At 39.5% G+C, this 12,322-nt stretch overlaps 1 long non-coding RNA gene across 3 annotated transcripts; it reads right to left on the bottom strand.

Moving 5' to 3' along the window:
* Positions 1-4,502: 4,502 nt before the first annotated feature.
* On the bottom strand, positions 4,503-9,804 carry LOC122462177. Of its 3 annotated transcripts, none has more exons than XR_006284581.1 (4): positions 9,754-9,804; positions 8,896-9,046; positions 8,197-8,338; positions 4,503-6,449 (listed from the first exon to the last, which is right to left on the bottom strand). It is a non-coding gene; the product is annotated as an uncharacterized LOC122462177 (long non-coding RNA). The 3 variants fall into 3 exon arrangements; XR_006284586.1 differs by lacking the exon at positions 9,754-9,804 and adding an exon at positions 9,568-9,712; XR_006284582.1 differs by lacking the exon at positions 4,503-6,449 and adding an exon at positions 6,994-7,364.
* Between the last annotated feature and the right edge of the window lie 2,518 nt (positions 9,805-12,322).

The raw sequence follows: 12,322 nt of genomic DNA on the forward strand, positions 1-12,322 counted from the left end.
TAAGTCCCTTCAAGAAAAAACTCCCTGTGAGTCTCACAACTGTCATAAGCTAGCAGCTGAGAGAGAGACAAAGAGTGACAGATACAGACAGGGGATAAAACAACACCATCACTGTCAGTTACAGACATACCATAGCATAAGTGTGGGGCAAGAAATAACGCTCCTTTAACTATTAATGCAAAAGAAGTAGAATCAACTTTTTCCTAACATGAGTGGATTTTCTCTTGTAAAGTGTCCTCTACTGCCTTATGTTTTGTTTTTCCCTTGACACTGCACCATGATATTGCTTCAGAGCAGTAGACAAAGTGAGACAGATGTGTTGAATGCAATGTGTTGTGCAATTACCAAGGGAATTGTTTCCCAAGAAACAGTGGCCATGAATCGCTTTCAGGACTTTCTCCCTCATTTACTATATGGAGATGTTAATAATTTGCATAACAAGGAGTGGGGAAAAAGCTAACACAGATTACTGCACCTACCCAATCACATTTGAGGGGGGACATGAGAGAGAAAATAGCCACATTATTTGTGAATCAGCAGCTCTGCTCCTTACTACAAGCGATCAGACCAGGGAGTACAACACCTTTCTGTGCAGCACTCGGAAGAAAATGAATTATTATAAATGGTAAAGAGGACCATCTGCTTTTTCCATTATTTTCCATGCTTCATCTGCAAAGTTTTTTTTTTGTTTTTTAATGAGAAAATGTCAAAACTTATAAATAAAATAATTTTGTTAAGCAGAACATCATTTCATGTCTTATTTACATTCCAAAAGCTCTCTCTACTGCCCTTGTTTTCTTTACATGAAAAGTTTGAGCATAATACTTATTTCCAATATAATCAAATATGTGGTCATTATCTGTTGGGTAATGAAATGGGGAGGAATGGATTACCATGTTCTTAATTGTTTCAGGGGTGCAGATGATATCATTAACCACAAGAGCCAAGCTCAAGTGGTTTTGTAATAAAATCTGAACTGGGGTATTGATTTGCAACGTGGTCATCTATCTACAGCTTTGCTCATTGTGATTTATAGGGCAAAAATAAATTATGGTTATTTTTAGGAAAGTTTTGAAGATCAAAACAGGATTTAAAACAAACATATATTTCTTCTGAGCATCAAACCCATAATAAAAGTTGATAGCAATGGAGTAGCATAGTTACTTTGTGCTGACATTGTGACTAGAACATTGACTTCCTTTCATGGTGATGTAGGAGTGTTATTTTATACAACTGATTATCAGGGGGGATTTTAATACGATTTTTACTTGTTTGATACTTCTCTCTGTAATATGCAGTACCAAGAAGGCCATGTGTTTTGAGAACCTGGATTCTAATTCAGACTCACAATATGACCTCCAATATAGTCAATTATCTACTTATGCCTCCCTTTCTCAGATGAATAGAAAGCCAGATTTCAAAGAAGAAATATTATATCTGACCTGTGATTGGATGACTGTGCTACAAAAAAGGCTTCTCAGATTTTTTCAGGGTAGACCACATCTTACAAAGACTGTTTTGTGAACAACCTCTCCTGACATTCATTATCATAGATGACTTTCCCTCGCATTCATGATGGCATAACATCCCTGAGGCAACTACAGCAATTGCTTAAGCTACTAGTATTAGAGAAGTACTCAGTGTAGTGTTCAATGTAATTCAGCAAGTGGAAAACAAACAAGAACCATGGGACTAGTCCACTCTTTGCAAGTACTCCATGGACGACAGCTTGAGAACTGCTGTGCTATATAATTAATTATTCACGGAGTGCTCCAAAGTATGGTAGGCAAATGAACAGACTTGATCTCTGCCTCAAAGGACTCTACATTTAAAAGTTTAAACATAGCACAAAGAGAGGGTGAAGAGAAGCAATGAGAAGGCATTAAGGGGAAGAGAAGACAAGTTACAAAAATGGGTGACACACCTAAGCTACTGAGATGTCTGAAGGGCGTCTATATATACCTAAACAGTCTCTTAAGATAAATAGTTATATACAGTTTCTAGGCTAAGGACAACAAAAAGGGGGAGGGGGTAAACTCATGAAATGATGAAGGCAAAGAAAGATCAGTAGACAATGAAGAGAAGAGGTGGGAAGGTGAGGCTAAAAGGAGTTAATGGGATGGGAATGATGTTTGAAAAGAAGGAAGGAGAAGTATTGGGTAAGGACCAACATGAAGATGTGGCATCATGGGACTATTACCTAAAGGTGGTGGTAGTGAGCCAATAATTCAGAGTCATACAGATGTTCTGTGAAGTCTGGTGCTCTGCTAAGCCAGCTGTGTGTCACCAGGTGATTTCTCTATGCAAGAGAAATCTTCATCTATCCCTTCAGAGCAGTTTTCTGGCTTCTATGTACTGCTGGAAGACTGGCGGGAGGGGATATTAACAGTCCCAAGGAAGGCTACAATGTATTACACTAGGTCCCATTGTCATGCTGGTTTCTGCTTGAAGACAATTAGAGCTGGTCAAAAGTTATCTGACAAAGTTTTTTCATGTCAGAAAATGCCGTTTCATTTAAATTAAAGCTTTCTGCAGGAACATGCTGATTTTGATCAACTTTTGCTTTGAAAATAATTTTGATTCACAGCAAATTTTCATTTAAGAAATTATATTTTTTCTAAAAGGCAAAATCAGAGCAAAACCTTTCAGTTTTATCAAAATTAAATGTTTTGATTGAACTGAAAAGGAAAAAAAATCATTGGAAGGGAAATGTTCCCATTTGGAACAAACACAAATTTCAAAATTGTAGAATTTTGGACAAAATGAAAATATGGGTTCCTGCATAGCTCTGCAGACAATGAAAATAAAAACTGCCTCACTTCAATGTGATCAAGAAATAGGTAAGTAGTCCTATAATAAATCTGCCCACTTTGCTTCAAAAGAGGGATAAAGAACACAATCCCTCTCCAAATGAGCGCTCTGTACAGTTCTGTAGCTTGGGCCTGATACTCAGCTGGTATAAGTCAGCAAAGCTCCATTCTGACCCTTTACTTATTCTGAGAGCAGTGGACAATAGATACAAGCTGTTCCATGTGATTTGTTGATGATCTTGAATTTTAGGTTCTTTAGTTGCATCAGGAGGTTGGGCAGGAGTTCTTTGTACATTTTATATATTAACCATTCATTCAACACACTGGCTATTGCTTCTGCATGGAAACAGGCTTTGCCTGAGAATCCCAGCTCTTCCCCAGGTTTCCTGAGTGACCTTGGGCAAGTCACTTCATCCTCCTAGGCCTCTGCTCCCCCTCTGTAAAATGGGGATAATACTTTCTTTCTCCCACCTTTTGTCATTTTAGGTCCTGATCCTGTAACACATAGCATGGGGGGTAGACTACAGTGTCTGCATGGAGCCCATAGAAGTCAGTAGGGCTGTACATGAACACAGCTGGCTTCCCACAGACTGTACAAGATCAGGATTTCTCTCACTGTGTGTGTTTGTGCAGAGCCTCGTATGATGGATACCCAATCTTGGCTGGAGCCTCTAGATGTTTTTGTACCAAAAATAAAAATGATAAACAACAGTTCCTATTTCTATCAGTTGCCAGGTACATCGTAGTTCTTGTACTCTGAAAGTATACAACCCACTCGATCATGACTGAATAACTCTTACTCTCAGAGTTCAGAATTTTCTGTAACTTGTGTACGTTTCCCTTCTATTTCTAATTGCTTTTGGGTGGGTGGGGGTGGGGGGAGTGAGTATCTCCTCCTGCCTCTGGAATGAACTGAGCATATAATGTAGGGGACAGCCCTCAACCTTGTCTGAGTGGTGTGTGAGAAAACACTATACATAACTCAATAGTTCAGAAGTTTGAGTTTACAGGTGGTCCTGTCTAGTCACAAGCTAGCTGCACAGGTCTAATTGGCCAGGATATATATCTTCAGAGAAAAATTACTGTTATGCAGTTTTCTTGTAGAAAAGTGGCTTGCACAACTCTGGTTTCTATTGACATCCATGGGATTTGTGGGTGCACACCATCTCTGGAAATCAAGCCAAAAGTCTGCAGCACTGTGAGAGAGGTAAAAGAGGCTTAGTTTATCAGTTTGCATGGAATAACCCATTTGCTAAACAATTTTAATCTGCTAGAAGCAAAATGCATTATAAGTAGCATACTGGAATTTTATTCTACTTCTAGTAACACCCCTGATTAAATGTAGGCTGCAGTTCACGCCTACATTGGAGAACAACAGTGGATTAAGTATAGGTCAGAATAGGATGCTGTTAGCTGACAAGTGTGGCAAATGGATGCCAGTTGTTGGAATTCACAACACGGGGTCTGTAAAGTGCCCAGCAAGAGAGCCTGTACAATAGTGACATTCATTAACACAAATTACTTTGTGATAGATCACAAGATTCTGTAGCAGCATGTCATCTAATAATGGGATAGTATACCACGTTAGAGGTTCTGCAATACCTCACAGGGTTCTGCCAACTGCACAGTGGAAAGCTAACACTTTGCATGTGACAGCAGTGCATGAGGCCTATTAGGGAGCAAGGCTCTTCAGTGCACCTTAAACAGCCAAGAGAAAAAATTGACACCATTAGCTACTACACAAATATTGGACACCTTCCTTTGTTTCTCAGTTTATTATCCAAAACAACAGAAGTTTCTCAGTAACTCTGGTGTTATAAGACCAAAAAAGATATAATTGGCCCAGCAAGATTAGTTTCGGGTTCCAATGAATGCTTTCTTTGTAATAATTCTCAAGAAAAGATAAATTTTATGGGTAGGGATTTAAGTGTAGTTGTTGGAAACAGTTAAAAATGGGCTTGAAAAATCACTCTAATCAGTGCTTCTAACTAACACGCTACACTGTGCGATTCCAAATTAGGGACTTAAATCGCCTCTTGGTAAACTTGTGCTACTCAATTATAATCATATAATTGTAACCTGTCTAGATATGACCCATATATAGAGTCTTGAGCCCTCTTCCTACAACTGGCTCCGTGAGGACGGAAGTCCACTGAACACAGTGGAGCTGTATGAGAGTGCTGGAGTCTGCCCACCTGGTGCCAATCAGGTTTTGAGCATTAATAAGAATTTCCCAGGCACAAAATGGAAGAATAATCTGCGAGTCAGTGGTTATTTAGGATAAGAAAGGTACACGATTAAAAGAGTGTCAATTGTACCACTATACCAGGCCTGATCAAAACAACAAGAAGTCTGGTTTAACTTACCAGTAAGTAAAAAATAGAAAGGGGCTTTATTACTATTATTAGCAATTGATTAGCCCCTCAAAAAAACTATACATACACAAGTAATACCAGGTCTTGTTAAAATACTAAATTGTATTGTCTGAAACAACATTAGTGCGGAGTCTATTGTATCAGTAATATTCCTGCACATTACAGTTTAAGAATGAGAAAGTAACAATAATATTCCTTGGGCACTAGATTCAGCCCAGCCAGCTCATGTGGGTCCAAATTGCTCCTCCACTCACCAGAGGGGCCCACCAAAGCCCAACCCACAGCAGAAAAAGCCTAGGGGTGTTTTAGGTTCTGCCAGAAGCTCAAGAAGAGCCTTGTAGGCATAGGCTGGAACAGGGCCACTCTAAACCAGTGTATCTCCTCCCAGAGAGAGCTGCACAGTTTGGGGCCTTGCTTACCACAGAATGGGAAGCTTACAGCCACTTTCAACACTGGATCTATGTGCAGGCTCTAGCCCACCCACTTAGCACTTCCAGAAGTTTAGAGACAGGGAATGACACTGGCTCTGCCTATGCCCCCAATCCAACAAAGCACTAGACAGGAAGTGTTGACACACGCTGAAGTGTTCTGTTGAATAGGGGCCACAGAGATAGTCCAGTCTAGATATGAGCAACGCTGTCCACAAAGTAAATTGAACATTGTCCCTGGGACAAACACTTGCCTTTGAAAACAAGTGGCAAGAACCCAAATTCATAAGGATGTTCACCAGCTTGAGCAGTTTCTCCAACTTTGCAGAAGCTATGATGGAGGCAAAGAAATATATCCTCGTCTCCTGCACAGATAAGTCATATTATTTCAAAATTTTATTTGTGCCTCTTTTAAAAATTCATTTGTCTTCCTTCTGCTTCATTTGTTGCAGATCATCTATACCCCATGGTGAGCTATAAAGATGATATAGGAACACAGAGGCACATGGAAACTGTTACATCAGTAGTCAAGGGCAAAAGATGGATAACGTCATACCAGGCCATTCATAAAGTATTTGACAACTTCAGAAAAATTTTCCCTGGCAAGTTCTGAAACCAAATTGGGTCGGTTAGCTTCTAAGAGAGTACCAATACAAATAGACCTTCTGGAGAAAGGGGTACCCTCAGGTCCGAATGGAGGCAGTGTTTCCATGAAAAAGATGCAACTTCTCTCTCTTTCCTTCCATTCCAATCCCAGAGCAAAAATAGAGTGTGGGAGTGCTTAGCCAGAAGCCACTTGAAACAGTCCATGATTGTCATGACAACAAGGACACCTTCTGTTAACAACGTACATATATATCAAAATTAATAAATACATTTTAAAAAGATAACATAAGCAGCAATACTGTCTGTAGAGAACTGGGGCCTGTCTGATAGCCCCTTTTCCAGCTAGACCCAGGCTTGCTCTTGCTGAGCCAGTGCCCTCCCTCGAACCTTCTCACAGATCCTGGGAAAAGTAGTTTCCAGCAGGGTCTGTTGTTATGATTTCTATTCTTTTATTTCAAGTCTCCTCAACAAAAGATCAAAACTTTCCCAGTCTGTCCTTCATCCTGTATGTGTCTCCAGCTATTAGTTCAGAGCCTTTATGATAATATGACTTCCCACAGTCTCCCTTCTGTCCATTTTGTTTTTAGGAGCAGTTCCTCCCAGCAGTAGCTCTAGCCTCTGGCAGATATTGAAGCTTTCTCTCTTTATTTCCTGCTCCTCTTTTTATGAAGATCAGCCTGTTAAGCTGAAGATCTTTTCCCAGGTGCAGTGGGTGGGACTAATCAGCCAGCCAGCTGCTGGCCTTTGCCCCAGGGGAATGGTACCCTTTATACCTTCACACCATCTAATTTGCAGAACAAGTTCATATTCAATAATACCATCAGAAATACATTATTTTTATTTCATTTAGAACAAAACACAATGCTCAGGCAACTCCACAATTCTGCAGTGTGAGTTCACATATGTATGTATGCATGCAATATTTCATAATATGCAGAAGCAGATAGGAAAAAAAGCAGGGACAGGTAGACGTTGGGGGATAGTAATGGAAATACCAATAAACCACTCCCTGTAGCAATCACATGAAACACGGTTATAACTGACAGACCGCTATCAGTTGTAGAAACATTTAGGCTGTCATTTCGAAGGGACACTATCAACGAGTATACAGCTAGTGAAGCACAATCATGGCATTCTTTGGTGATCTGCAGAGTTGAGAGAAATGATCATTTTTGCAAAAGCAATGTGATATTCCCCTATATAAGCATGCTCCACTAATTCAAGTATTTCTATATGGGTCTCTTTGACTAGTAAAGAGGTTTTTTTAAAAAAAAATCCATATTAATTACAATCCAAATAAAGAGAAATAGCAGCAAGAAGGATAAGAACTGCTCTTTGAGGGATTTGTTTTTAGGAGAAAGAAACGGAAGGATGAGGTTGTGAATGGATTTCTTGAGCTCAGTTTGGGTTTGAACTCATGCCCATTATGGTCAATGGCAAAGCTCTCATGGATTTCAGTGAGGCAGGATCAGATACTTAGAAGCCAACTGGGGTGAAAGTAAGGGAACCAGAATTTGATCCCTTGAAACTGAAGTGATGCTAGGAGCAAAATTATCTGAGTAAAACCCAACAGCTTTCCCCAAGTTATTATATACAACCTATTAGTCTCTCACCCTCTATTTAATTAGGAAGCTTTATGGATAATCCAGAGCCAGGAAATTGTGTTGATATACTTAAATCTTTATTTTTCTATGGAGCACAAAAATGACAATGATGCACTCAAGCAAACTCCATTCTGAGCCTGTCCATAGCAAGTGAGCTATTAATTATGGTGAGTGGCTTAAGGGAAAAGAAAATTTCTATTCTAAAGCAACCAAATATTTTCTGTAAACTCAAAAAATCTCTTCCTTTCTGTCATATGTCGGGTAGAAATTTCAATATTCTTAGGGAATCTGCTAAGATAGAACAGCAAAATGAAGAAAGCATAGTATGACTATAAATTAGTCTGCAATTTCTCATGTGAAAAGGTTGACTCACCGCTGGTGCCTCTTTGTTGTGGGGCATAGCATAGTTGCCGTCGCCTCACTAGCTATCTCCAGCCAACAGCTGCTCCGCTTCTGCGGTGACCTGCCTCTTCCTGTGACTTGGCCCTCCAGCCAGGTCACTTTAAAGTTTCTCCCTTTCCAGGGTAGGCCATGAACAAAAAGCAAGGGGAATTAATGCAAATAAACTGAGCTCATAATAAAGCTCCTGCTTTCAGTCAGCCCTTTCCACAGGAGCTGAAAGTCTGTTCTCTTCCATGGTCTGCTCACAAGTGAGCTGCTCTGCTCCTCCTCCATCCTGTGTATGCCTTGCAGGTGTGGTGAGGCTGCCTGAGTCCGGAGCAGCTCCTTAACCCCTTGTTATCCAGTGTGGCATTTGTAAACCCCCCCCGCAGTCATCTATTAGCGGGATTAGAGCAGAGTTCTCATCTGTGTAGTTTTACATCTGATTTTACACAATTATATTGGTAAGATGAATAATTATTATAATAGCTTTTACTATCCTGGATCCCACTCCTGCTTTCTGAGGAGTCAGCAGTAGAAGTCCTACTGACAACAATGGGAGCAGGATCAAGCCCTTATATACAATAGCAAACACATATCTTTTGTTAATAATGCGCTATGGAAACTGTGTTCCCATAACTAACTTTTTTGTGTGTACACTCAGATCCCAAACCTGCAAAGATTTACATACCTGCTTAGCCTTATGCTCTGTTAGTAGTCCCACTGAAGCCATCAGAGACTTACGATTTTCACTAAAGCATTGTCCACCACATTTATGGCAGCAGCTTATCTCACTGACAAATCCGTCACCTTTGATATGTTGCCATCAGCTGAGGTAAAGCCTTAGGTCAAACAGGGATAGGGCTCAGCTCTTAAAACAGCTCAGAACTCAGTTTCCCCTTCCCCCCATGCCCATCTTTTGGGGAATTTGCATGTGAGTTTTGCCAGATGAGTCTCATTGACCAAGTGGCTAAAATTCCTGTTGAACTTCTCAAATTTAGATCTCATAAGGCAACACTGTGGAATTTGTATTTAGTGGAGGAAGTGATGGTAATAATTTAATGCTAAATGTTTCTCACAGCCTGACCAAAGTAGCTCTATAAACTAAAAATAAAATAGTTATAAAAATGTAGCACAGTAAGAAGTACTCATTAGGGCATACAAAAAGCAAGCAAGGTTATAGGCACTCTATTGAGGGTCATTTTTGTCCCTCATATAACTGTGAAACATTGACTATTAATTAAATAAAATCTTACTCTGCATGCATAGAGACCCACGCAGATAGGCATTTGGGGTACCGCTGTACACACACGATAGTCTTTTATGGGAAAAACACTTGAGCAAAATAAAGGACAAAACTCACAGCATTTGTCTGGTAGCCCTCTCTTATTGCTGCTGGTCAAACTTCAGTATGCTTATCCAGGCTATGCCGATTACAGATGAGCTGAGACTAAAGTTCCCAACTCACCTGGATAGCAACAACGACGTACATGAAAATAAAATAATAACCCCCCCGCCCCATAAATGAATAAATCCATGAGCCTTGTACCTGAAAGAGTCAGCTAGCTGCACCTGCTCCCTAGGTTTGGACCAATATATGTTTAATCAGGAGTCAGCAACTGTGCCATGGCTTTAATGAGAACACCACCTACTCAGAGACAAAGAAGTGCACCTGGAAGAAAATATGCTGTTTCTTAACTAACTGCAAAAGAAAGCTGTTTCATATCCTGCAGATTTCTGTGTATGAGATCATTTTTCCTGTGCATTAGAGTAGTGGCTCTCAAATTTTCCAGACTACTGTATACCTTTCAGGAGTCTGATTTGTCTTGAATACCCCAAGTTTCAGCTCACATAAGAACTACTTGACTACAAAAACAGACATCAAAATACAAAAGTTTCACAGCACACTATTACTGAAAAATCACTTACTTTCTCATTTTTACCATATAATTATAAAATAAATCAATTGGAACATAAATATTGTACTTACATTTCAGTGTATAGAGCAGTATAAACGAGTCATTGACAGGATGACATTTTAATTTGTACCGACTTCACTTGTGATTTTTATGTTGCCGGTTGTAAAACTAGGCAAATATCTAGATGAGTTGATGTACCCCGAGGGGTACATGTACTACTGGTTGAGAACCACTGCTCTTGGGGACTAATCTTGAAGAATTTACCTGTGCAGAAATCCCGCTGAAATAAAAAGGAGCTTGGAAAGAATAAGATCTACAAAATGACACCCTCTAGGCCTAATTCTTTACTGCCTTTCATCTTGTATAGTCATTTACACCTGTGCAAAGAAAGTAACAAATGGCAGCCAGTCAGAATGCTCCACTCAGTTACAATTACAATGGTGATAGCATTTTACACTCACTTGGTATTGCGGTAAATGACCATTGACAGTGTGGGACAGGGGAGAATCTTTTGACACTTATGATTATACTGGGTGCATGGAAAACGGAACGAAACTTCTGGGTATCTTTCCATGAAATGTTTGGAAAGATTGTAATAGCATTTTTTTTATTCAGTGGGAAAAAAGCCAACATTAAATCACTGCCCTGTGCTTTAGTCTACTAAATCACACACTGAGACCCTGAGCCATATTTAGCTGAATCATTTACCACTGATCAATGTAACTATGGTACCACTAGAAAAATATATAACTTTTCATATTGGCAAATCAAAAAGGAGGATTTTGGACTAATGAGTCGGTAAAAGAATAATCCCCAAGAACACTGCAGCATAAGGAACATCTCTTAAGAGATGTGTTCATGGTTGTTTTTATACTGATAAAGAAAAACCTTTCCCCAACAACTGCATTTGACATTAATATAGAGGGAAACTTGTGGAAAGAAAGTCTACACAGAGTCCCATTGTGCATAAGAGTGATGATTAGCTGATTGAGGGCAGGACAACCCTATTTTTCTTCCAAGATTAAAAAAAAAGTTAAAAATAAATGCACAGTTAATACAAGAGCAACAAAGGAAGCAGTCAAGTAGACCAGTCAATGTTATAGAAGTGAGTATAACAGTAATCATAACAAAGTTAAAAAATAGAGAAAGAAATAGGAAATGCAGTTTTCTTTTTGAAAATGGGTTCGATTTCAAGTACTTATCAAGGAGACGGTCTTTAAACATGAGCTAAAGTCTTGTGTAAACTTTTCCACTCACCTTTCACAACACACAGCATACCATTCTTGCCCTACAGCAAGTGTAAGGCTTACCTTGAGCAGAGGGTATGGTTTTTGATATAGACCACTCAGCACTTAATAGTAACCAGGCTGAGACCATCAAACTCATTTCACTGGTAACCAAAGTAAGTTCTAAAAGTGAATTAAGTGAAGCTTGTTAACATGTCTCCAAATGTGAACATGCTGTACTTGTGTGTGAAAGACCAAAAACAAGGTGGACAGAGAGAAGCACCTGTATATTTCCTATACACATATACATTTGGGAATTTTGTATTTCAGAGTTTCATACATGCAATCATTTAAATTAAGACTTTCCATTTACACTGTGTTAGTAGCTGGCACTATAAGGGAAAGTATTGCAGCATACTTACCCTAAATAAAAGAGCAGTACAAACAGTATACCAATAGTATGGGAACTTTTATAAAGTTGAATCATAGGAAATCTTTGTGTGAGAAAAAATATTCTCCTGAGTTAAGTTTGCAGGAATTGGCCTTTTATTTTAGCTCAAAAAATTGGGTCCAGAGCATGCAAAGGAGCTGGACCCGAGGTGGATCTTCCCAGCTGAGAATTCCCCTAGTTTGGATGTGTCTATAGCTGGTTCTTCTGCCACCACCTTCCCAACTTCAGCATATGGGGGTGAGAGGGGACTAGCACTCTGGATTTTCTCAGATTGCAGCAGAGAATGTAGGACATTGTTTTTTAGGTGTGCTAGATTTAAAGTATATAACATCCAGTTTCCACTTTTTTGTAGATATGGAAACAAATCAGAACCTCACATGTGAACATCCTCCATACTGAGATTTAAAATCTGAACCCGGTTCCAGAATCAGATTTTGCCAGTGGTTCCTATTTTTATAACTGTCCAACCAAACACCTCTATATTCAAACAGTGCTGCACTTTTCAGGGTGTCAATAGGCCTG

This window comes from Chelonia mydas, chromosome 1 (assembly GCF_015237465.2).
Source record: "Chelonia mydas isolate rCheMyd1 chromosome 1, rCheMyd1.pri.v2, whole genome shotgun sequence".
NCBI classification, from domain to species: Eukaryota; Metazoa; Chordata; order Testudines; family Cheloniidae; genus Chelonia; species Chelonia mydas.